The 24104-nt window shown below is 43.5% G+C and overlaps 1 protein-coding gene and 1 long non-coding RNA gene across 2 annotated transcripts in view; one reads left to right on the forward strand and one right to left on the reverse strand.

The window, feature by feature from the left end:
- The window catches only part of LOC141986897 (uncharacterized), a 52000-nt gene extending 31148 nt beyond the window's left edge, over window positions 1–20852 (forward strand). The window contains exon 3 of the long non-coding RNA XR_012639388.1: window positions 20002–20852. This is a non-coding gene — a long non-coding RNA (uncharacterized LOC141986897). The remainder of the gene's footprint in view (window positions 1–20001) is intronic.
- Window positions 1–24104, reverse strand: part of ALMS1 (ALMS1 centrosome and basal body associated protein) — a 129995-nt gene that overhangs the window by 101673 nt on the left and 4218 nt on the right. The window lies entirely within an intron of this gene.

The raw sequence follows: 24104 nt of genomic DNA on the forward strand, positions 1-24104 counted from the left end.
TTATTAGATCTGAAAAACTTAAAAGTGGAATCTATTTTTCCCTTACGTTGTTTGTTTATATTTTAATTTCTCTCATACTGGCACTCATAACAAGTATTTTCAGTTCATCTAACAAAGAATTTTAAGTTCAAGCACATTTGATGGTTGTTTATTTTTAATAATAAAAATACATAAGTGCATACACAAGTTATATATTTCTCATGCTCCTGGCAAGCCATCAATTCAGGCATAAAGATGAGGCAACCTTGATGAAAGAGGCATTCAGGGATCAATAATGGCATAAAGATCCTTTCAGTTATAGGTCACACTTCCAGATATGCCTCAAACTGCTAACAAATTGAAATTTGTTGCCATCCAATGGCTGACTGCTGGCCTATAAGAAATGAGTTTAGGGTCTCAAACTAGCTCCCAATGGACAGAGGTCTACATCACAAAAGCCACCAATACATTAGACTCTCATTACGTTATTGGCCGTAGTTTCAACTGACACAATGAAGTCTGAATGGATCATAAAGAGTGAATTCCCCTCTCGCCCTTAATGGTGTTCTCCCCAGGTTAGCATTGGGACACAATGGCAAACAGCATTGGGAAACCTGATCATCTACACCGCACATCCCATCTGTGAATAAATGGAAGAGGTCACTCTCCTGGGATGTAAATCACAACCCACTTCAATTTTAAGAATGGCAAATTTAATTTGGGGCTTTGAGTGCTCAATGGCCCCTTTAAGAAAAGCCGGCCTGCCCAAATGGCTGATTTTAAAGAGAGATGCCACCAGCACCCTACACCCACATTTCTTCAGCACCAGTTAAAAAAAAGCCACTTCATGAATTAATTTCAGAAATCTTAGCTCTGGAGGCGTAACAATAGAACCAAAATTTGCTCTATTGCTCATTTTGCCTTCCTCAAGTCTTCCAGGAAATCAGATCACTGAAATATATACATGATGTGGCTGTTCTTTGGTACTGAACAACTGTGGGTGTACAACACAGGGGGTCTCTTCCTTGAAAATATCTGTTCCAAAGCTATCGCTTGAAACCAGTTTAAAAGAATCAGTATTTGTAAAAGGCTAATGGCATCATTTTGAAAACCTGCGCTGTGCTACCTAGTGCTTGTGCATGGAACAATGTTGCTAAGATAAAGGCAAACAGCTTCATGTCACTCAAAACAAGATCTAAATGTTTATTTAAACTTTTAAGCATTCATAGACATTACTGAATAATTTTTTAAAATCAAACTTTCATATGCTCAACTGACAGCAGGCAATCTATGCAATAAAATCATTCTCTAAAGCAGTATTTAAGTGTGGATGAAATTCACCCACAACAACAGGGGCCACTTAAAACTGGTAACAGCAGAACAGCTGTTGCAGCAGCTGTTCTGCTGCACTGGGGAAGGGCAGCGAACACAGTAAGTGAGCTGTAGCTCACGAAAGCTCATGCTCAAATAAATTGGCTAGTCTCTAAGGTGCCACAAGTCCTCCTTTTCTTTTTGCGAATACAGACTAACACGGCTGTTACTCTGAAAGTAGGTGAACAGGGTGACTCTCTACTCTCTGACACCAGTGGAATGATTATTCTGTGTAACCCCTGCATAGGAACTTTGAGGTAGGCCAGGACAAGGCCACTGAATCTGCAATTAAATAGACCAGTGGCCATGAACCTCTGCACGGCAGTGTGTGCAACAGTCACCGCTCTGTTCAGTCCAGATGCCGGAAGCACAGCAACAGATACAATGAGAAGCTGCTCCATGCTTTGGCTACTGATTGGGGCTGAAGTCCATTCCAAACACCCCTACATGGCAGTTTGCTTGGGATTTGTGCTAGGGCAGAGGAAATTAATTTTATCCTGTATGCATATGTTCCATTATTCATATTAATCAGTCATTAGAAGAAGCAACACTAGGGTACTTGACAATGGTTTTGAATAAAAACACATTCCAGCAGCTGTTTGATAATTAAATAAGGGGCCTTTTATTTAAAATTTAGATTTTGAAAAAGGTTACAATTTGGTATTATAATATACATCTTCAATACAGGGGAGTTTTTATTAATCCCACTGGAAATGAATCGTCTTGAGTATGGGACACATACTGCCCTTAGGAGGCTAATAAAAAAAGTGTAATGAGACATGAGCAAAATAGTACAAATAATTAACGAAGCATTAAATGTGATAGATATTGATTTTATTTAGATATGTTAAGTATGTCTAATTGGCTGGGTGTTCTGAATGGTACTAGAACAGATCAGTAACAAGGGCATGTGTTAAAGATGCATGTAATGAATAGAGTAAGATGAAACAAAAGAGCAGTGGTTGTGATTCTCTGTTTAATTTAAACCTCCTATGTCTATGGTGAAATTTGTTACTTTTTGAAGTTATTTTATTATTTATAAATATGTCAGCCTGGCAGCCTTGAAGACTTTGTCTATAGATCAAGTTGTGGAATTGCAGATTTCCTTCCTCCACATTCTTCCACCCATAACCAGGGAGGAATCAACGGTGGGTGGGTGGGGGGAGAATTCAAGGCCAGATCCACAAAGGTAGTTAGAATCCTAACTTCCATTAAAATCAATGCAAGGTAGGAGTCTCCAAAGCCCACTCATTCATTGCCCTCTTCGAATAAGTGGGAGTAAGTGCCCCTTTCCCCCACGCCCCACCTTTTGGGAGAACTGTCCATTAAGAATTGGACCAAGATCATCAACTCATTTTTTCAACCACGCCCCTGGGAAAAGTTTTGAAAAGGGGAACATTCCAATTCAACATGACTAAAGCAGAGTGGTTAAAAACTTACGATTTCTTATTTAAATCAGATTTTTAAATTGTTATTTAAATGATTATACATTTTTCTTTTTAAAAACATATCTGTTTCAAGTCAAATCTGAATTTAATACAAAATATGTTGAGACTAAACTTGTTATAATCCCTTAAAATACTAAATAAAAAAAATACATATGCTGAATCCATGAGCCTCTATCAAAAGCCTTGAGTGAAAGGCTGCTATTCTATATAAAGAAAGAATCAGGGGGAAAACATCTTACTTTTGAGGTCAAGCTTTAGAAAAATTATAATAGGTCATGCACTGTATTAAGGGCTTGATCCTGTGGGGGATCCAGGGACTGTGCTGCTGGGTGCAAGAGACTGGCAAAGTCAGCATAGACATTGGCACCATGCCTCTGACTCCAGGAGACACCAACATGTATAATATTGGGACCATCCACTGAGCCCACTTTGGTAGTCTCATACTCCTATTTTAAAGCTCTGCGGATGTCAAACTGTGGCTCATGACCCCAAAGTGAGTCGTGACGCCATTTTAATGGGATTGCAAGGGCTGGTGTTAGACTTGCTGGGGCCCGGGGCTGAAGCCGAAGCCCGAGCCCCACCACCCAGGGTCGAAGCACAAGGGCTTCAGCCCTGGACAGTGGGGCTCAGGTTACAGCCATCCCCATCTGAGGCTGAAGGCTTTGGCTTTGACCCCACCTGCCTGGGGCAGCGGGGTTCCGGACGGCTCAAGCTTCACTCCCCCCTTCTGGGTTGTGTAGTAATTTTTGTTGTCAGAAGGGAGTCATGGTACAATGAAGTTTGAACTGCTGTTATAGCTTCTCCCTACCTGAGCTCCGATTGGTTCAGTTCTCAAATTATGAATATTTCTGACTCTACCTACGATGGAAACTGACACTCCAGATGATGAGGAAAACACTTTTTGGCCCAGTAACTACAAGTACATGCTTCTGGATGGTTCTGGGGCCTCCAAGTAAATGACCTTGCTCTACTTGCACGTGTACAGGCAGAAATATAAACAGAAACCCATTAATTTCTCATTAGAGTCCCTCTCTGTCTCTCAACAAATAAAATACTGCAGTGAAAAAGGCAGATGAGTTACACGAGCAGAAGTCTTTGATTGTTGTTAGTGCTTTTTTTTTCTGGGGGTGGGGGAGCTATGTAACAAGGAAAAAAGACAAACATGTGCAACCAAAAAGGAGCAACTCTGGAGTCATAACAGGACACCATGGGGAAAAGGAAGGGACAACTTTCTTCAGAGTGAAGCCTCTATCAACACAAGGGAGCTGGAGGGAAAAAAATCATGGCCGCAGGCCGTAAAAAGGGCCTTATTTGGGAATATTTTTAAGAAATTCTTGTACCTCTGGGTAAAAAGGGAACACGTGCCAAATGTACGCAGTGCAACAAACAGAGGTAAGTCCTGGTTGTCGTACTGAAACGACATTGTGAAAAATGCTGTCAGCTGTCAGCCCTGGAGCTATTAGTTTGTTGTAGGAGTCTTTATCAATTGCATTTTTACTGTTACTTCTGGACTTCTGAAATGAATGATTACACTGAACAATAAAACAAACATCCTAGGTCAAGATTTCCTGTTAAAAAGTAATATTTTATTAGGTATTTATGAATTTAATCATTTAAATTTTTTTCAAGTTGTTTGGTATGTTGCTAGAGATAAGGATTTAAATAGATTTGAACAATCCTTACGATTTATTATTTTCCCTATAAAACTGGGTCAAGAATAAATTACATCATTTAAACAGTGGTACAAACAGCTGAAGTAAAAGGAATCTTTCACTTACAGTCTCAGTTTTTTCAAAGCAGTGCACTGAATAATATTCAGTGACACCATGACTTTTTACCACCATTTTGTTTCAGAATCAAGCTTAGACATAAGGTATTTTATCAACGTCCAACATCTGCAATGTCTACAACTTCAGAGTCTTCTGCTGGTACCACCAGCAATGCTGTAACTAATATACATCAGACATTAAATTACCTATACCAAAAAAAAAAAGACTTTCTTCATCATCATCATCCAATCAAGCCATGGATGAGTTCGTAATCAGAACCAGTAAATTCCAGCAAGATTCCATAAACAAACAGATTGCTCAGTTCATTTATGCAAAAAATTCTCCCTTTCATCTTGTTCAGAACAAACATTTCATTGATATACAGTAACTCCTCACTTAAAGTCGTCCCAGTTAACGTTGTGTCGTTGCTGATCAATTAGAGAACATGCTCCCTTAAAGTTGTGCAATGCTCCCTTATAACATTGTTTGGCAGCCGCCTGCTTTGTCCACTGCTTGCAGAAAGAGCAGCCTGTTGGAGCTAGCTGGTGGGGGCTTGGAACAGGGTGGACCAGCAGCCCCCTATAAACTCCCTGCTCCCCTAAGTTCCCTATGCGGCAGTCGCCCAGCAGGCTATCAATTGCCGGCAGTTCAGCTGTCCCTCCCCCAACTGCCATGTGCTGTTCCTGCCCTCTGCCTTGGAGCTGCTCCCAGGAGCCTCCTGCTTGCTGGGGGGGGCAGAGGCTAATGTCAGGATGTCCCCCTGCTCCTGCACCCTGCTTACCCCATCTCCATAGAGGGGGACGGGAAGGGACGACAGGACAGGGCTCAGGGCAGAGGGAGCTTGCTGGTAGCAGCTGCTGTCTCAACTTCCTGATCTACTTAAAAAGGCAAGGTACACAGAGTGTGGTTGGTATACTTAAAGGGGCAATGCGCATCTCTTTCTCTCTCTCTCCCACACACAGGATGTGTGTCTCTGACTGCCATGCTTTCTCCCCTCCCTCCATTTGTGCTGCTTTGTAGAATGTGAAAATACATTAACAACAGTGTGTTAACCCTTGAGGGCTCAGCCGAGTGCTAGTTCATCATTTAGCACTAAGGCATTCCCCAGGAAATCCCCCACCCTCTGACTCCACCACCTCAACCAAGCTTCACAATCATCATTGCTGTGTACAGTATTAAATTGTTTAATACTTATACTGTACATACAAGGTAATTTTTTTCACCAGACAAAAGACTTCCCTGGAACCTAACTCCCCCTATTTACACTAATTCTTATGGGGAAATTGGATTCGATTAACATCGTTTCGCTTAAAGTCACATTTTTCAGGAAAAAGAAAAGGAGTACTTGTGGCACCTTAGAGACTAACCAATTTATTTGAGCATAAGCTTTCGTGAGTTACAGCTCACTTCATCGGATGTATACTGTGGAAAGTATCCGATGAAGTGAGCTGTAGCTCACGAAAGCTTATGCTCAAATAAATTGGTTAGTCTCTAAGGTGACACAAGTCCTCCTTTTCTTTTTGCGAATACAGACTAACACGGCTGTTACTCAAACCAATTTTTCAGGAACATAACTACAACATTAAGTGAGGAGTTACTGTAGTTCAATCGTTACAACCAGGCTACACTCCATCTGACAGATCACACACTGCTGGAAGAGTGCTGGATACAGTGTATGAGAAGGAAACTGAACAGTGTGCATGTGATCGGGCGTACCTACTACGCACTGGTTCAGCCGGGGTTAATCACATTCTGTGGACCGAGGAGACCACATCCCCTCGTGCCTGCTGGGCATACTCCAGCTGGAACCAGGATATAAATGAAGCAGCTCAGCTCAGTCTGGGCTGACCACCGAAGGAAGCAGAGGTGCATTGCAGGCTCCTGCAGAGAGACTGCCGGCACTCTAGGACATAGAGGCCATCCAGGCTGCGGCTCCAGTTGAACCCCAGCCACCCAATGCCACAGATGGAGGAGAGACTGCAGAACCTCTGAGACTACCAGCCACAGAAGAAGGGGTAAGTAGTAGCCAGGGGGACTAAGCACTGCTTTAGTTGAGGTACCGGGCTTTGACTCAGTGGGGATCCTTCCGAAGCACACTGAGTTTGTAGCAGATATCCCTGCCCCAGCTGCTGCCCACCCCACTCTAGCCACTAGATCACAATGCCCTGCTGCAAAGGGTGGCTTTATTGACTCTGGCCACGAGGCCGCACTGCCCTGCCGCAAAAGGTAGTTCTACTGATTTCAGCTGTTAGGCTGCACTGCCATACCTACAAGGGTAGCCCTAGTGACTCAGGCCATCAGCCCATGAACCCTCATCAAAGGGCTACTATACGTTGACCCTCACCATTAGGCCACACTGCCTTAGGAGCCAGGGCTGCTGTGGTGGCTGGGAAGACTAGGCTATTTGGGCCACCCCAGTTCTACTTCAATTCCTCCACAACTCAAAACCCCCCTGACGGAGTGGGCCTACCCTGCGACAGTGCAAAACACACAAGGGGAAATTTGTTAATCTGAATCTTGATAGATGGAGCACATCCAATGTACACAATGATCCAGTCCAGTAATGGATGCTAGTGAGACAGAAGATCGGGTTGTCAATCATACAGAAACAACTGATAAATCAGGAAATGCCTATACAGCAGAATACTTAAAAGTAGCAGTAAAAGCTCGAACAAACTGTGAGCAAAATTCAAGTGTCAAGTGCATAGCTTTGTCACACACAATACTGCAAATGTAGCAAAGAGAAAATCTAGACGATGATAATGGAGGGAACCTAAAACTTATGTTTGCTCATTTGATGCATCTTTTAATCAAAGGCTTAAGTAAAACTCCCGAAATCAAGGAAAATGTTGAAATTGTTAAAACTTCCATAAACAATCACTTTGCTTCAGCATCACTGAAGAAAGCAGGAGGATCCAAACTATTTCTCCCCCAAGATGTACGATGGAATTCAGTGGTTGACTGTTTTGATATTTATGAAGAACTGGCCTATTCTGATCACAAGTTTTGAAGAAAACCATGAGAAAATAGATGAACTATCACAGCCAAAGTAGTCAACATGGGACTGAAGAGAAATGTAGAAGATATGCTGAATATACCGAAACTTATTTCCATAGCCTTGGACAAACTGCAGAGAGATTGCTGCTGTACTGCTGATACCACTGAAATTTGGAAAGAACTTCAAGAGATATTGAAGAACGAAATGCCCCACAACAAAGGTAAATTGCAGGCAGAAAAGAAGCACTTACACCACCCCATATTTTTGCCAATATGTCCAACCCAAGGTACCAGGGTAGATACCCAATTGCTAAAGAAGATGCTGCTGCTATGACTAATGGACATCTAAATCATGCCAACCATAATAAATTTCAAGGCTAGAGGTGAACCATTCAAGCAGCACATTTACTGATGACATTTTAAAGAAAGTCACACTACTGAATTGGTGGAAGTCACTAACTAAGCACCTAGAACCAGAATTTGTTGAAGTGCTAAACCAGCTTTTGACAGCAGTAGCCTCTTCTGCAGGCACAAAACGAACATTTTCTTCATGTGGACTAATTCATTAAAGTTGAGAAATCGATTGGGAGTTGAAAAAATAGGAAAATAGAAGTTACTTACTTTGTAACTGGAGGTTCTTTGAGATGTGCGGTCCCTATTGGAATTTTACTATAGGTATGCATGCACTCCATGCACCCAGAGTTGGAGAATTCTTGAAAGCAGTGTCCATTGGTCTGGTTTCTTTGTACTTCTAACAGAGGAGACAAAGGGCGGAGTGGACTGACCACTTCTCCATTTCCTTCTATACCACAAAGAACTGTCCAAAGCAGAGGGGAAGGAGGGTGGGGAGTGGAATGCAGATAGGGACCACACATCTTGAACTGCCCCCATTTACAAAGGTAAGTAACTTTCTCTTCTTCCTCCTCCTCAAGTGCTGGTCCCTATTTGTATTCCACTGGGGGTGACCAACAAGCTGTAGTCAAGTAGGAGGTAGGTGCGAGGATGCAGGTGGCAGAGCCATTTGAAGGACTGCCATCCCAAAGCATGCATCAGCAAAGTAGCCTTCACTAAAGCACAATGCCTTCCAAAATGTGTGGATGGACCACCACGTAGCTCCTCTGCAAATGTCAATCAAAAGTACTTCTTAGAGAGATGCCACTGACATCGCTGGTGCCCTTGAGAATGAGCCCTTGGCCCCATGTGGGGGAAGAACGTTAGACAGCTTACAGCAGAGTATTCAGTCCAAGATCTATTGAAAGAAAAGAAGTACTTGTGACACCTTAGAGACTAACATTTATTTGAGCATAAGCTTTCGTGAGCTACAGCTCACTTCATCACATCCGATGAAGTGAGCTGCAGCTCATGAAAGCTTATGCTCAAATAAATTTGTTAGTCTCTAAGGTGCCACAAGTCCTCCTTTTCTTTTTGCGAATACAGACTAACACGGCTGCTACTCTGAAATCTGTCAATATCCATTTAGAGAACCTCTGAGAGAATACCGCTTGACCTCAAACTCTTTCTGCTATGGCAATAAACAATCAGACTTTCAGATTGGCTTCATCCTTTGCAGGCAAAAGGCTAGGGCTCATTGCGTATCAAGGGAATGAAATCCCCTTTCTTCTTCAGATGTGTGGACTTTTTGGAAAAATCACAAGTAATTTAATTCACTAGTTCTGAAAAACTATTCTGGGGGTGAATTTCGGGTGTCAACACAATGAGACTGTGTCTCTATGGAATACAGTGTAAAGTACATTTGCCATCAGTGCTCCAAACTCACCCTCCTTCCTGTCTGAGGTAATGGCCACCAGGAATGCAATATTCATAGATAGGAAAGACATATAACCAGTGGTTCAAAGGGAAGCTGAGTGAACACCAGAAGAAAAAGGTTTAAGTCCCATTGAGGAATAGGTTTCCTTACCGGCAGAAAGGTTCTGATTAGGGCCTTCCAGAATCTGCTACTGTGTGGGTGAGTGAAAACAGGGTAACCACGTGAAAATGGGTGGTATGCACTGATTTCTGCCATGTGAACCCATAAAGAGCTGATGGAAAGACCCACTGTTTTGAATGAAAGAAGACATCTCCAGAGGCTGCATGCTGGACTAAGTTTTTGTTGTGCCCAGATAGAGAAATGCTTCCACTTGGCTGCACAGCATTTTCTAGTAGAGTTTTTTCTACTATTAGTAACAACGTTTTGCACAAATTCAGAACAAGTATATTCTAGAGTTGATGCACATCCAAAAACCAAGCGCTGAGATGGAGTATTTGGGATGCTTGAATCTGTCTTTCCACTGAGTCAGGAGATTGAAAAAAGGACTGCAAGTTGATCGGCAACCATGATGACATGAGAAGAAGATCTGGGTGCCAAAACTACCTGGGACAGTTGGGGGTGATGAGAATGACTCATGCCTTATCTTGACAAATTTTCGTAAGACCCGAGGTAGGAGTGGTAAGGGAGGGAAGATATAGTTCAGACGGTCTGACCACAGGAGGAGGAGGAAAGTGTTGCCCTGAGAGTGAAGACAGAGTCCTTCTGGAGCAGGATATGTTGCACTTTGTTCTTTGGAGAGGCAAACAAATCTCTTGTGGGGATTCCCCAGAGAGCAAAAATACTGTCTATACTACTGAATTGTGCAACTCCCACCCGTGGTCAATAGCAAAGCGTCTGCTGAGAGTCGGACAGCATTTTCTGATTCCCTGGAAGATAAGTTTCCAACAGGGTGATTTAATTGCTGATGCACCAATTCCACAGGGTGACTGCTTCTGCACAAAGGGAAATGGATCTCGCTCCTCCATCCTTGTTGATGTAAAAGACTGTCGTCACACTGTCCAACATGATGAAGACATGGTGACCTTGAATTAATGGGAGAAAGGCTTTGCAAGCTTCCCAGACTGCCTATCATTCCAGAATGTTGATGTGCATCCTGGTCTCTCAAGAAGTCCAAATGCCCTGTGCTAAAGGGGACGAATCCATAAAGATTGCATACCATAGTACAGATGAGGTTACTTTGCTGGACACAGTTACTATAGCATTCCTGGACTGTTTGCTTGGTGAGTACACTGCCTGAAGCTATACTTCCAGACAACAGAGACAGTCTGGCAAATAGCGTGACATAGGTACTTGAAGCCATATGTCCCAGGAGAGAGAGAAATTCTAACTGGAGTTCGAGGACTCATGATCTGATCTATGAAGGCGTTCATCATGTGGAATCTGTTCCTGGGCAGATAGGCCCCTGCCATGATTTAATTTAGGGATACACCATGAATTCTAAAGTCTGCACTGAAGTGAGTACAGACTTTTCCAAATTTATGCTGATTCCTAGGGAAGAGAGGACTTGGAGTGCTGACGAAATGGCTTTGTGAGCTTCTTGATGTGTCCTGGCAACAAGAAGCCAGTCACCAAGATAGGGAAAGACTGTGAAGCCACCATGTCTGATACAAGCTGCTACTACTGCAAAGACCCTGGGGGGGCTGAATGGGAGCACTCTGTATTGAAAATGGTCTGGGCCCACCATGAATCTGAGGAAGTGTTTATGAGTGAGATGAATGTCCACATGAAAAATACTCATCCTTCATATCGAAGGTTAGCACTGAAGAGGTATCAGTTCTATTGTTCCTTCCTGCAAGAGGGATTCTACTTCTTGTTTGAGAATCTCCTCATGAGAATAGCCCCTGAAAAGGAGTGGAGTTGGGAATTTAGAGGAGCCAGGGAGGTAATTCAATTGCATAGCCAGAATAGATGATGATTAGTACCCACTTGACTACTGTTACTTCCAGAGGTGGAAAGAGGGCTAGATGACTCTCAAAGGATATGCACAAATCAGAAGGCACTGACATCATCATTTTGATGGAGGCTGGGATCAGGATGATAATGTTGCCACAGAAGGTACAGGGAAATGGGACTTCTGAACCATTTGCCTTTTAGAGGTGCCTCATAAGATCATTTGTGGTAAAAATTGTTGAGCCATTAGCCTAGTTTTGTATAATTGCCTGTGGAACTCTCTTCAGGGCAGGTGTATATATTCCCAGGGAGCAGAGAGTGGCCCTGGAGTCTTTTAAAGTATGTACAGATTCATCTCTGTCTTCTGGTTGAACAGATGAGTTTCATCGAAAGGCAGGTCCTCCAGAGTGGTTCTTGACCTCCCTGATAAACCCTGAAGTGTAAAGAGATGATTCACAGCACAATAGCAGTAGACATTGCCCTAGAAGATGTATCTGCTGCATCCACCACTGATTGAAAAGCCGTCTTGGCAGCCAACTTGCCTTCCTCAATGAGAGCCTGAAACTGGGCTCTATCCACTTGTGAAACAAAGTCTGTGAATTTAGAATAGTTCAGGCAGTCATATCTAGCCATCAGTGCTTGGTGACTGGCTATTCAAAACTGAAGGCAAGTAAAAGTGAGTATTTTCCTCCTCAATAAGTCAAGTCATTTACCTTCTTTATTGACTGAGCAGAACTAGGGTGCTGCTGTCTAAATCTCTCAACAGCAGCCTGGATGACCAAAAATTTCAGAGCAAGATGAAGAAAAAAAAAAAAAAGAAATTCCACCCCTTTGGCTGAGACAAAATAGCATTTTTTCACCCCCTTATGGGTAGTGGCACAAGCAGCAGGGGAATGTCAGACTGTTCTAGCTTGTTCCAAAATGGCATCACTAACAAGAAGTGCTACTTGGCTGGAAACACAGGAATGGAGGACATCTGTGTGTTTGGGATCCTGAACTTCCTCAAGGGGGATCTGTAGCTCCTCTGCAATCCCATGTAACAGTTCCTGGAATTGTCTTGGGTGATCAGGGGGAGATGGAGACACTGGGGCAACTGCTTCATCAGGAGATGACAAAGACATTCTCACCAGTACTAGCAAAACTGCCAGATCTGACTCATACTCTTCACCTTCCATGGGGTCAGGAGGAAGCTCTGGCTGTCCTCTTGGAGAGGAAAGGTGGGCTGACCCCCTAGTAGATCATGCCAACTCTGCAAGGTGGTACGGGTCCCATAGTCCCCAATGCTGTATCCATCGACATTACCAATAGTCACACTGGAGGGAAACCAATGCTCGATAATTGACTAGGAGCCAGACTCCTTCCAAAAGTTGAATCTTCTAGTGTGGTCAGGACCTCTCTTGGAAGGGACGGAATGGATGAAAGTGGAGATTGGGGATCCAGGAGAACAAAAATGTCATCAGGTGGAGCATTACATTCTGTTCTCCATGGAGTGAAAGAGATCCTGTCTGCCTGAACGGAAGGGAGTGGATCAGTTACTGTTTGTACCACACTAGGGCAAGGCAGACCCAGTACCATCAATGGCTGAGGCTCTTGATGGTTGCCTTTTTGTCAGTGCTGTTGGTTCTCGGAGCTTAGGCTCAGTGGGTGCCAGAGGTAGTGCTGCAACCAGAGCACAGCATAGTACTGACAGAGCCCTGGATTTGTGGGTTTTCTTGTTGTGACCCTGAGACTTGGGACATTCCAAGTGCTCATGGGCTGAGCAGGAAGACTTGTTTGACTTAGGCAGGGCTAAATACAACTTTTTTGAAGTGGATTTAGAGGAGGATTTGCTATCATGTTTATGAAAATGCTCCCTAACCTCCCAACAAAACCCCAAAGGGGGATTTGTGGGGGTAGGTTCCCTCACTCCTAAGTTGGACCGCATGGCAGGAGATGCACTCCTGAGTCAGGCTGACATACCGGGGCTGGGGGCGGGGGGTAAAGGAGGGAAGGGGAAGGGGAAGGGAGATGTCGTCCCCTGGCCTGAAGCCAAATGCAGATTCATAGTCTTATCAAGTGCTTCTTGAGGCAAAAGTTCCCACCCTTCACAGGTATGGCTGGGTAAAGAACCTGCACCTTGGCATGACATGCACTTCCCAGAGGCAGTACAGATAGCGCTGATGGTCGCTGACCAAGGAGCATGGACAAGAAGCACAGATTTTGAAGCCTAGTCCTGGGCATAGTCCAATACACGTAACAGTGTACCGGGGAGGAGGAGGAGGAGGAGAACACAGGGATTCCCCTGGATAGGAAAACTATTTATCTATCCATCGAACCAGAAAAACTTAACTAAAAATTACCAGATAAAATTCTAAAACTATTTACAAAATACGTACACATGTATTTACAGACAGAAGAATAAATTAAGACAAAGCTCTGACACAGGTCAGGCAGTGGTAAGAAGGAACTGGACAGGTGGTCGGTCCAATCCACCCTTTATTTCCTCAATTGCAGGCATGAGGAGAGCAGGGGCACATGTGCAGACCAACATACATGGCTTTCAGGAATTCTTTCACTCCCGGTGCGTGGACCACACGTGTACCCACAGTGCAATACACATAGGGACCAGCACTCAAAGAAGAACTTGCCTCTCTCTTCCAGTCTATGAATAAAAAGGAGGAAGGAGGGGATGAGATCTACTAGGTTTAAAAATTTGAAGAACAGCCTAAGTAACTTAGAATACTGTCTCATTTTCAAGAGACTGAGGTGAGTAGGACCATAATAAGCTCCAGTCACTTTCACTTAGGCATATTTGAATATTTTTCCACGCTGACCTGAAATCAGTTTAATTCACTGACTACAATTGACTACTCTGTTTCTTTAATAAATTATTTAGTTGTGAATATGAAACATGTTTTGATAAGAGACGTTTATGTATTCAAAACATTTAAGTTTTGCTTTATATAAATAAATGTTACATGTTGTTTTGTGTTTAATTAAATTTCAGTAACTATCCTAATGTAGCTTGACACAGATGTAATAAATAAGCAATGTATCATTCACCATTTTCTAACCCACTAAAAATGTACAAGAATCTGAAAATATTAAGCTATATAATTGCTTATATAAATATATATAGTTACAGTGTGCCCACCTATGTAGCAAAAAGATTACCAAATCTTGTATAAAGGCTATATTTAGTAAATCAACAAGTTTTAATGATTAGATGAACCAATGAGAATGCATCTTTCAGAGAAAATAACTGAAGTACTAATGGAAAAGTTCATTAAAAATCGAGGTTTTCCACTTTGTGATTTCAATCAGTTTAAATCAATTAACCCTGCAGCGTATGCCACTGGTAAGTTCAAATACACGATTAGACCTTTTTATTTTTTTTATATGTTTTCTCTGTAAGGCTTTTACCCTAATATAAATGTATTCTGTTTTGAAAGAGCTGTTTGGTTATTTGTAATTGTTGGCATACACTGTTCACAGCCCAGGGACAGAAAACAAAGCACAGGTGCCGGACTTTGGGGCTTGTCTTCACTACGGACTAAATCAGCCCTGCTGCAATCAATGCAGCAGGCATCGATTTAGCGGGTCTGGTGAAGACGCAGTAAGTCGATGGGAGAGCGTCTCCCGTCGACATAGCGCAGTGCAGACACCGCTGTCAGTCAATCTAAGCTACGTCGACTTAAGTTATGTATTTTATGTAACTTAACTAGGGTAACTTAGATCCACTTACCTTGTTTGTGTAGACCAGGCCTTAGTCAGACCTGCTGGGAGAATCACAGCAACATGCAAAGGGACTTCAAGCCTAAACTTGTGGTCAGGAGGGAGAGGGATGTGGGTAGGAGGCCTGAAAGGGCATTCTTTGCACAGACCAAATAGGGAGACAATAGGAGGGTCAAAGGTACAATTACCCCAAAACTGTGACAGCCCCAAAATAATGCAAAAACAACATAAAAAACAAAGAGAATATAGAAAGATGAAGCATATCTGAGTTCTCCATTTGGAGCAAAAACCAAAGTACCTGAAATTTTTATTCCCCAGGTACATTATTCCCCTGAGACATACTAATCTCAAATGAATGGTATGGAACTTGGAATAGGTTAGTTTGATCCTGTACAGTGGGGAAAAATAGAGTGAAGCTGAATCAGAGATAGATGCACCATGGAAAACTGACATGTTTGTCAGCTAATATCAGATATATTGTTTACTTTGATACTTAAAATTTATACATGCTGCTTCCTCATGGAACTGGAAATAGAGGAGAAAGCTCAGTGAATTATTATTTGTTTACTACAAATACCCATAGTAGCCTATAAGAGTCACAACTGGGCCCAAAACTAAGGAAGGCGATAATTTTAGAAGCTTTAACTTGAGGAATGAGATTAGTAATACATTAAGACAAGATATTAATAATAAAGAATACTTACACAGAGCCTTACATCCAAGGATCTCAAAGGGTTTCACAGACATTAGGCTTCACAATACACTTTGTGGGGTATGAGTATTATCATCCTCATCTTACGGATCAGGAAACTGAGGCACAAAGGAGGTAAATGACTTGCCTAATGTGACACTATGTGAGCAAGTATTAGAACCTAGTTCTCTTGATTTTCAGTACCCTGGTCTAACTATTAGATAGTACTCGCAAAAAGAAAAGGAGGACTTGTGGCACGTTAGAGACTAACCAATTTATTTGAGCATGAGCTTTCGTGAGCTACAGCTCACTTCATCGGATGCATACTGTGGAAATTGCAGAAGACATTATATACACAGAAACCATGAAACAATACCTCCTCCCACCCCACTCTCCTGCTGGTAATAGCTTATCTAAAGTGATCATCAAGTTGGGCCATTTCCAGCACAAATCCAGGTTTTCTCACCCTCCGCCCCCCCCACAGACAAACTCACTCTCTTGCTGGTAATAGCCCATCAAAAGTGACCACTGTCTTCACAATGTGTATGATAATCAAGGTGGGCCATTTCCTGCAGAAATCCAGGTTCCCTCACCCCCATCCAAAAACCACACACACAAACTCACTCTCCTGCTGGTAATAGCCTATCCAAAGTGACCACTCTCCTTACAACCTGCATGAAAATCAAAGTGGGCCATTTCCAGCACAAATCCAGGTTTTCTCACTCCCCCACCCCCATACACACACACAAACTCACTCTCCTGCTGGTAATAGCTCATCCGAAGTGACCACTCCCCCTACAATGTGCATGATAATCAAGGTGGGCCATTTCCAGCACAAATCTAGGTTTTCTCACCCCCCCACACACACACACACTCACTCTCCTGCTGGCAATAGCTCATCCAAACTGACCACTCTCCCCACACTGTGCATGACAATCAAGGCGGGCCACTTCCAGCATAAATCCAAGTTTAACCAGAACGTCTGCGGGGGGGGGGGGGGGGGAACAAGGGGAAATAGGCTACCTTGCATAATGACTTAGCCACTCCCAGTCTCTATTTAAGCCTAAATTAATAGTATCCAATTTGCAAATGAATTCCAATTCAGCAGTTTCTCGCTGGACTCTGGATTTGAAGTTTTTTTGTTGTAAGATAGCGACCTTCATGTCTCTGATTGCGTGACCAGAGAGATTGAAGTGTTCTCCGACTGGTTTATGAATGTTATAATTCTTGACATCTGATTTGTGTCCATTTATTCTTTTACGTAGAGACTGTCCAGTTTGACCAATGTACATGGCAGAGGGGCATTGCTGGCACATGATGGCATATATCACATTGGTGGATGTGCAGGTGAACGAGCCTCTGATAGTGTGGCTGATGTTGCCAACTGTGCCCACATATCTATTCAGGGAACACCGTCACAGGGCCTAACAACATCAGCCACACTATCAGAGGCTCGTTCACCTGCACATCCACCAATGTGATATATGCCATCATGTGCCAGCAATGCCCCTCTGCCATGTACATTGGTCTAACTGGACAGTCTCTACGTAAAAGAATAAATGGACACAAATCAGATGTCAAGAATTATAACATTCATAAACCAGTCGGAGAACACTTCAATCTCTCTGGTCACGCAATCACAGACATGAGGGTCGCTATCTTAAAGCAAAAAAACTTCAAATCCAGACTCCAGCGAGAAACTGCTGAATTGGAATTCATTTGCAAATTGGATACTATTAATTTGGGCTTGAATAGAGACTGGGAGTGGCTAAGTCATTATGCAAGGTAGCCTATCTCCCCTTGTTTTTTTCCTACAAACCCCCCCCCCCCCCCAAGACGTTCTGGTTAAACTTGGATTATTGCTGTGCACATTGTAAGATGAGCTATTGCCAGCAGGAGAGTGAGTTTGTGTGTGTGGTTTTTGGAGGGGGGTGTGGGGGGGGGGTGGTGAGAAAACCTGGATTAGTGCTGGAAATGACCCACCTTGATTATCATGCGCATTATAAAGAGACGTTTCAAAGAGGGATGGGCTATTACCAGCAGGAGAGTGAGTTTGTATGTGTATCTGTGGGGGGGGGGGGGGGAAGGGTGAGAAAACCTGGATTTGTGCTGGAAATGGTCCTCCTTGATGATCACTTCAGATAAGCTGTTACGAGCAGGACAGTGGGGTGGGAGGAAGTTTTGTTTCATGGTCTCTGTGTGTATATAATGTCTTCTGCAGTTTCCACAATATGCTATGCATCCGATGAAGTGAGCTGTAGCTCACGAAAGCTCAAGCTCAAATAAACTGGTTAGTCTCTAAGGTGCCACAAGTACTCCTTTTCTTTTTTCTTGATAGAGATCTTGTAGGTGTTTGTCTCTGTCTGAGGGATTGGAGCAAATGTGGTTGTATCGCAGAGCTTGGCTGTAGACGATGGATCGTGTGGTGTGGTCAGGGTGAAAGCTGGAGGCATGTAGGTAGGAATAGCGGTCAGTAGGTTTCCGGTATAGGGTGGTGTTTATGTGACCATTGTTTATTAGCACTGTAGTGTCCAGGAAGTGGATCTCTTGTGTGGACTGGACCAGGCTGAGGCTGATGGTGGGATGGAAATTGTTGAAATCATGGTGGAATTCCTCAAGGGCTTCTTTTCCATGGGTCCAGATGATGATGATGTCATCAATATAGCGCAAGTAGAGTAGGGGCGTTAGGGGACGAGAGCTGAGGAAGCGTTGTTCTAAATCAGCCATAAAAATGTTGGCATACTGTGGGGCCATGCGGGTACCCATAGCAGTGCCGCTGATCTGAAGGTATAGAACGCCACTAGCCGTCACCTTCAGCCCCCAACTAAAACCCCTCCAACGCATTATTAAGGATCTACAACCTATCCTGAAGGATGACCCAACACTCTCACAAATCTTGGGAGACAGGCCAGTCCTTGCCTACAGACAACCCCCCAACCTGAAGCGAATACTCACCAACAACCACATACCACACAACAGAACCACTAACCCAGGAACCTATCCTTGCAACAAAGCCCGTTGCCAACTGTGCCCACATATCTATTCAGGGGACACCGTCACAGGGCCTAATAACATCAGCCACACTATCAGAGGCTCGTTCACCTGCACATCCACTAATGTGATATATGCCATCATGTGCCAGCAATGCCCCTCTGCCATGTACATTGGTCAAACTGGACAGTCTCTACGTAAAAGAATAAATGGACACAAATCAGATGTCAAGAATTATAACATTCATAAACCAGTCGGAGAACACTTCAATCTCTCTGGTCACGCAATCAGAGACATGAAGGTCGCTATCTTACAACAAAAAAACTTCAAATCCAGAGTCCAGCGAGAAACTGCTGAATTGGAATTCATTTGCAAATTGGATACTATTAATTTAGGCTTAAATAGAGACTGGGAGTGGCTAAGTCATTATGCAAGGTAGCCTATTTCCCCTTGTCCCCCCCCCCCCCCGCAGACGTTCTGGTTAAACTTGGATTTATGCTGGAAGTGGCCCACCTTGATTGTCATGCACAGTGTGGGGAGAGTGGTCAGTTTGGATGAGCTATTGCCAGCAGGAGAGTGAGTGTGTGTGTGTGGGGGGGGGGGGTGAGAAAACCTAGATTTGTGCTGGAAATGGCCCACCTTGATTATCATGCACATTGTAGGGGGAGTGGTCACTTCGGATGAGCTATTACCAGCAGGAGAGTGAGTTTGTGTGTGTGTATGGGGGTGGGGGAGTGAGAAAACCTGGATTTGTGCTGGAAATGGCCCACTTTGATTTTCATGCAGGTTGTAAGGAGAGTGGTCACTTTGGATAGGCTATTACCAGCAGGAGAGTGAGTTTGTGTGTGTGGTTTTTGGATGGGGGTGAGGGAACCTGGATTTCTGCAGGAAATGGCCCACCTTGATTATCATACACATTGTGAAGACAGTGGTCACTTTTGATGGGCTATTACCAGCAAGAGAGTGAGTTTGTCTGTGGGGGGGGCGGAGGGTGAGAAAACCTGGATTTGTGCTGGAAATGGCCCAACTTGATGATCACTTTAGATAAGCTATTACCAGCAGGAGAGTGGGGTGGGAGGAGGTATTGTTTCATGGTTTCTGTGTATATAATGTCTTCTGCAATTTCCACAGTATGCATCCGATGAAGTGAGCTGTAGCTCACGAAAGCTCATGCTCAAATAAATTGGTTAGTCTCTAACGTGCCACAAGTCCTCCTTTTCTTTTTGCGAATACAGACTAACACCGCTGTTACTCTGAAACCTATTAGATAGTACTGTATTCCTTATTTGCATTTCTAAAAAGTGGTCTGTCCTTTTGCCTTAGGTGTCCAGGAGAGGGGGACAAGCCAGTACAGAAGCCTGGGAGCAGGCAAAAAGAGATGAAAGGATAAGATGGGAAGAGGAGATCAAATGAGCAGAAGACAATGTGATTAATTTTTTTCAAAAAGAACAAAATACTTATTGAATTAAAGATAGCTGAAGTGTACAAAACAGTTCCTTAACTTTAATATTGCATGTCCCAATTGCTGTATATATAACTGTATATGTAACCATGATGTTATGTGATTATGAATGGGAAAAGAAGTGGTCTGCTCAATGATGAATAGGAGAAAAGGTGTTCACAAGTCAAACTTTCACTGGATGTCAAACATAGTGAATGGCAGTGAAAATGAGGTAAGATTAGAGGTTAAAATAGGGAAAGAACACGTTAAAAATTACTGAAACAAGTTAGATGTCTTCAAGTCACCAGGGCCTGATGAAATACATCCTAGAATACTCAAGGAGCTGACTGAGGAGATATCTGAGCCATTAGCGATTATCTTCGAAAACTCATGGAAGATGGGAGAGATTCCATAGGACTGGAAAATATAGTGCCAATCTATAAAAAGGGAAATAAGGACAGCCTGGGGAACTACAGATAATACTTAATCCTGCCATCTGTGCAGGGGACTGGTCTAGATGACCTCTCAAGGTCCCTTCTAGTTCTGTGATTCTGTGACTCTATGATTCTCTATTAAGATATGATCCACATTGTGAAACAATTTGAAAATTCCCAATTTAAATACAAAACATACAAAAAGGAGGATGGGGAGGGAAGGGAGCAGCAAAAAAAAAAAAAAAAATTGACAGTACAATGGCATCCTCCACCCATCTTGCTAATTCCACAGTTTCTGTTTGGATTTCCTGCTCCGATCCCCTTCCACTTTAATTTCAATGTTTATGATTTCCAGTTACCTGTTTGGTAACACTTTTCTGCAGAAGGCCCATAAACCACAGCTCTTCTTGAAAAATGTGCTTTAAGGAAGGACTTCAATGAGAAGAGAATAAAGCCACATCACACTGAGACAGGGACGCTTTAAAAAAATAGATTTGTTAGTCTCTAAGGTGCCACAAGTACTCCTTTTCTTTTTGCAAATACAGACTAACACGGCTGCTACTCTGAAACCTTTAAAAAAATAGAGTCATCAAATTTGGGGAATTGAATTAATATTCACTCTCAGAGAAGAGCGCCGCCTACTGATCACTACTACTTCCTGCAGCATTAGGCTTTTCCTGAGAAGCCTCCCAGCCTAGTAGGCTAATTAAATAGTCTCATAGGGTAGCAGCTGGAGAAATCAAAAGAAACAGGCAAGATAACATTCTGGTTGTTTCAAAAAATACCAGATACCAGAGAGCAACACTAAAGCGATCAAGAAGCTCTACCATTTGATACCAGTAATGTGTAAAGCTAATGTCATCTTAGCTGTGATGCACAAAACAATTACAAGCAGAAAATAAATTTAGACTAGAATAGTTATCAAGGGTGGAGGAGAAAAACTGTCAAGTTTTCATGATTTTCCTTTCTCTCCACATTGAGAAAAAAAAGAAAGGGCTCAGTAACTGAACTAACGCATCACATCTGTGATGATTTGTTTGCTAGGGAGAGTAACTTCTGTTGAAAGAAAAGGAGGACTTGTGGCACCTGAGAGACTAACAAATTTATTTGAGCATACACTTTCATGAGCTACAGCTCACTTCATTGGATGCATTCAGTGGAAAATACAGTGGGGAGATTTATATACCAACTTCTGTTGGAAATCTGTAGTGTCTGCTATATTTTGTAAAAGGAAAAATGGCACCAAGGAAACTATTTCATTCAATTTGGTTAGGTAATAAAACAAATTGTATATATCCTTGTTCTGAACCAGAGTCTACTGAATGAATCACAAACAAACAGAAAAGAGCACAACAAAGAGAGAAAGCTAGAGGGACCTAGCCAGAATACAGTTCCCAGGTGAAGTGTTCAAATTTCAAACAGTAAACAAGTGCATCTCCCAGAACATCAAAAATCAGGAAAGACTCTAAAAGAACTCAATTTAGTTTGTCTTTATTAAATGCATAGTGCTATGGTTGGATTTTAAAACCACATCTAGAAATCCAAAGTTATCATTCCTATAAAATATGGAATTATGTCCCTTGATTTTATTGCATTACTGGAGATGGGGTTAATTTTATGCTTTATTATAATGAAATATGCATTCATGTAATATTTTGTGTTTTATTTCCTTAGGCTTGGGGGAGGGAGAGGAGAATGAATTCATGTACTATGTAAGGACATATTAATTGTGACATCACAAACACAATCACATTCAGATAAATGCAAATTTTGAGCATTTACTGCAAATATATGTATGTGGAATGTCAGATTTGAACACAGATACAGGGAGGGACCAATCTTGCATATGCACATATCTTTTCATGTTTAATTCAATTCAAACAGACACCCAGCATGTATGTTTTTGAATGTGTGATCACTGAGTGAATGTGATTCATTTCCATTTACCTGCTTTCAATTTACAGTACATCAGACACTTGTCCTCAATGAGGACTAAACCTATCAGAAGTCTGCAGTTTAAAAAGAAGCCCATTTATATCTGAGCATAAAACAGAACTTTTCTTAACTGCTACTCTATTTAATGCTTTAAAAAAAAAATCAAAAGTTGCCATACTCAAAAATTTTATTAAACTTTCTAAATATGACAGTGCTTCAGCTCGGCTGCGGAAAATCCTGCTGAATAGGGAAGAGCTGATTGGCAGTGTTCCGGGAAAACCTGCATATATATAGAAGTGAAATACAGAACTCTCATCACTTCAAGGCAGAGGGTATGTCTACACTACAGCACAGTGGTGCATCTGTGCTACCACAGTGCCATACTGGAGAGACATCCTACATCAATGAAAGGGATTTTTCTGTCACTTTAGTAAACTCACTTCTCCAGGAGGCAGTAGCTAGATCAGGGGTTGGCAACCTTTTAGAAGTGGTGTGCTGAGTCTTCATTTACTCACTTTAAGGTTTCACGTGCCAGTCATATATTTTAACGTTTTTTAGAAGGTCTCTCTCTATAAGTCTATATATTATATAACTAAACTATTGTCGCATGTAAACAAGGTTTTCAAAATGTTTAAGAAGCTTCATTTAAAATTAAATTAAAATGCTGATCTTACGCTGCCAGCCTGCTCAGCCCGTTGCCAGCCTGGGGTTCCGTTCACCTAGGCCGGCAGCGGGCTGAGCAGGGCCTGTGGCCAGGACCCCGGCTGGCAAGGGGCAGGCAGCCAGAACCCCAGACTGGCAGTAGGCTGAGCAGGGCCGGCGGCCGGGACCCCAGACTGGCAGCGAGCTGAGCGGCTCAGCCCGCTGTCGGTCTGGGATTCCGTCTGCCAGCTCCTGCCAGCCAGGGTCCCGGCTGCCGGCCCCGCTCAGCCCGCTGCCGGTCTGGAGTCCGGCCCGGAGTCCCGGCCCTGTCCACATAGAGTAGGTACCTACCTTCTCCCTGGTTCTAGCCATTCTCTTCCTCTCTCTGCACTGAGGTGAGGGTGGGAGTGTGCTGAGAACAGGGCTGGGGGTGAAGGAGCAGGCTGGGGGTTGGGGTGCAGGGTTTGGCCAGGAGCTAGAATGAGGGAGGGGGTTCAGGGTTGGGGCAGGAGGTTTGGGTGTGGAGCGCTTACCTGGGCAGCTCCCATTTGGTGCGAGGGATGCAGGTGGGAATGTGTGGGGTTGGGGGGGGGGGGGGGAGAAGATGTGCAGGAGCTCCCGTTTGGTGCTCAGGGTGGGAGTGGGGATGTGGGGGGTGCAAGAGTCAGGGCATGGGGTGTGGGGGGGGCTGGGTATGTGTGGGGGGTGCAGGAGTCAGGGCAGGGAGTGTGTGAGAAGGGTTCAGGGGAGAGGGCTGAGGGCATGTGAGGGGACTGCAGGGGTGAGGGCAGAGGGCCGGGCTGTGTGAGGCGGTGCAGGGGTCAGGGCAGAGGGCTGGGGTTGTGGGGGTGCTCCAAGCCCCCTGCCCTGAGCGGCTCACAGCAGGGGGCTGGAGGGGATATGCCCTGATTCCAGCCCCTTCCCCAAGGTCCCCGGAGCAGAGAGCACGCTGCGGCTCCGCTCTTACCTCTCCC

The sequence above is a fragment of the Natator depressus genome, chromosome 4 (genome assembly GCF_965152275.1).
Source record: "Natator depressus isolate rNatDep1 chromosome 4, rNatDep2.hap1, whole genome shotgun sequence".
NCBI lineage: Eukaryota > Metazoa > Chordata > Testudines > Cheloniidae > Natator > Natator depressus.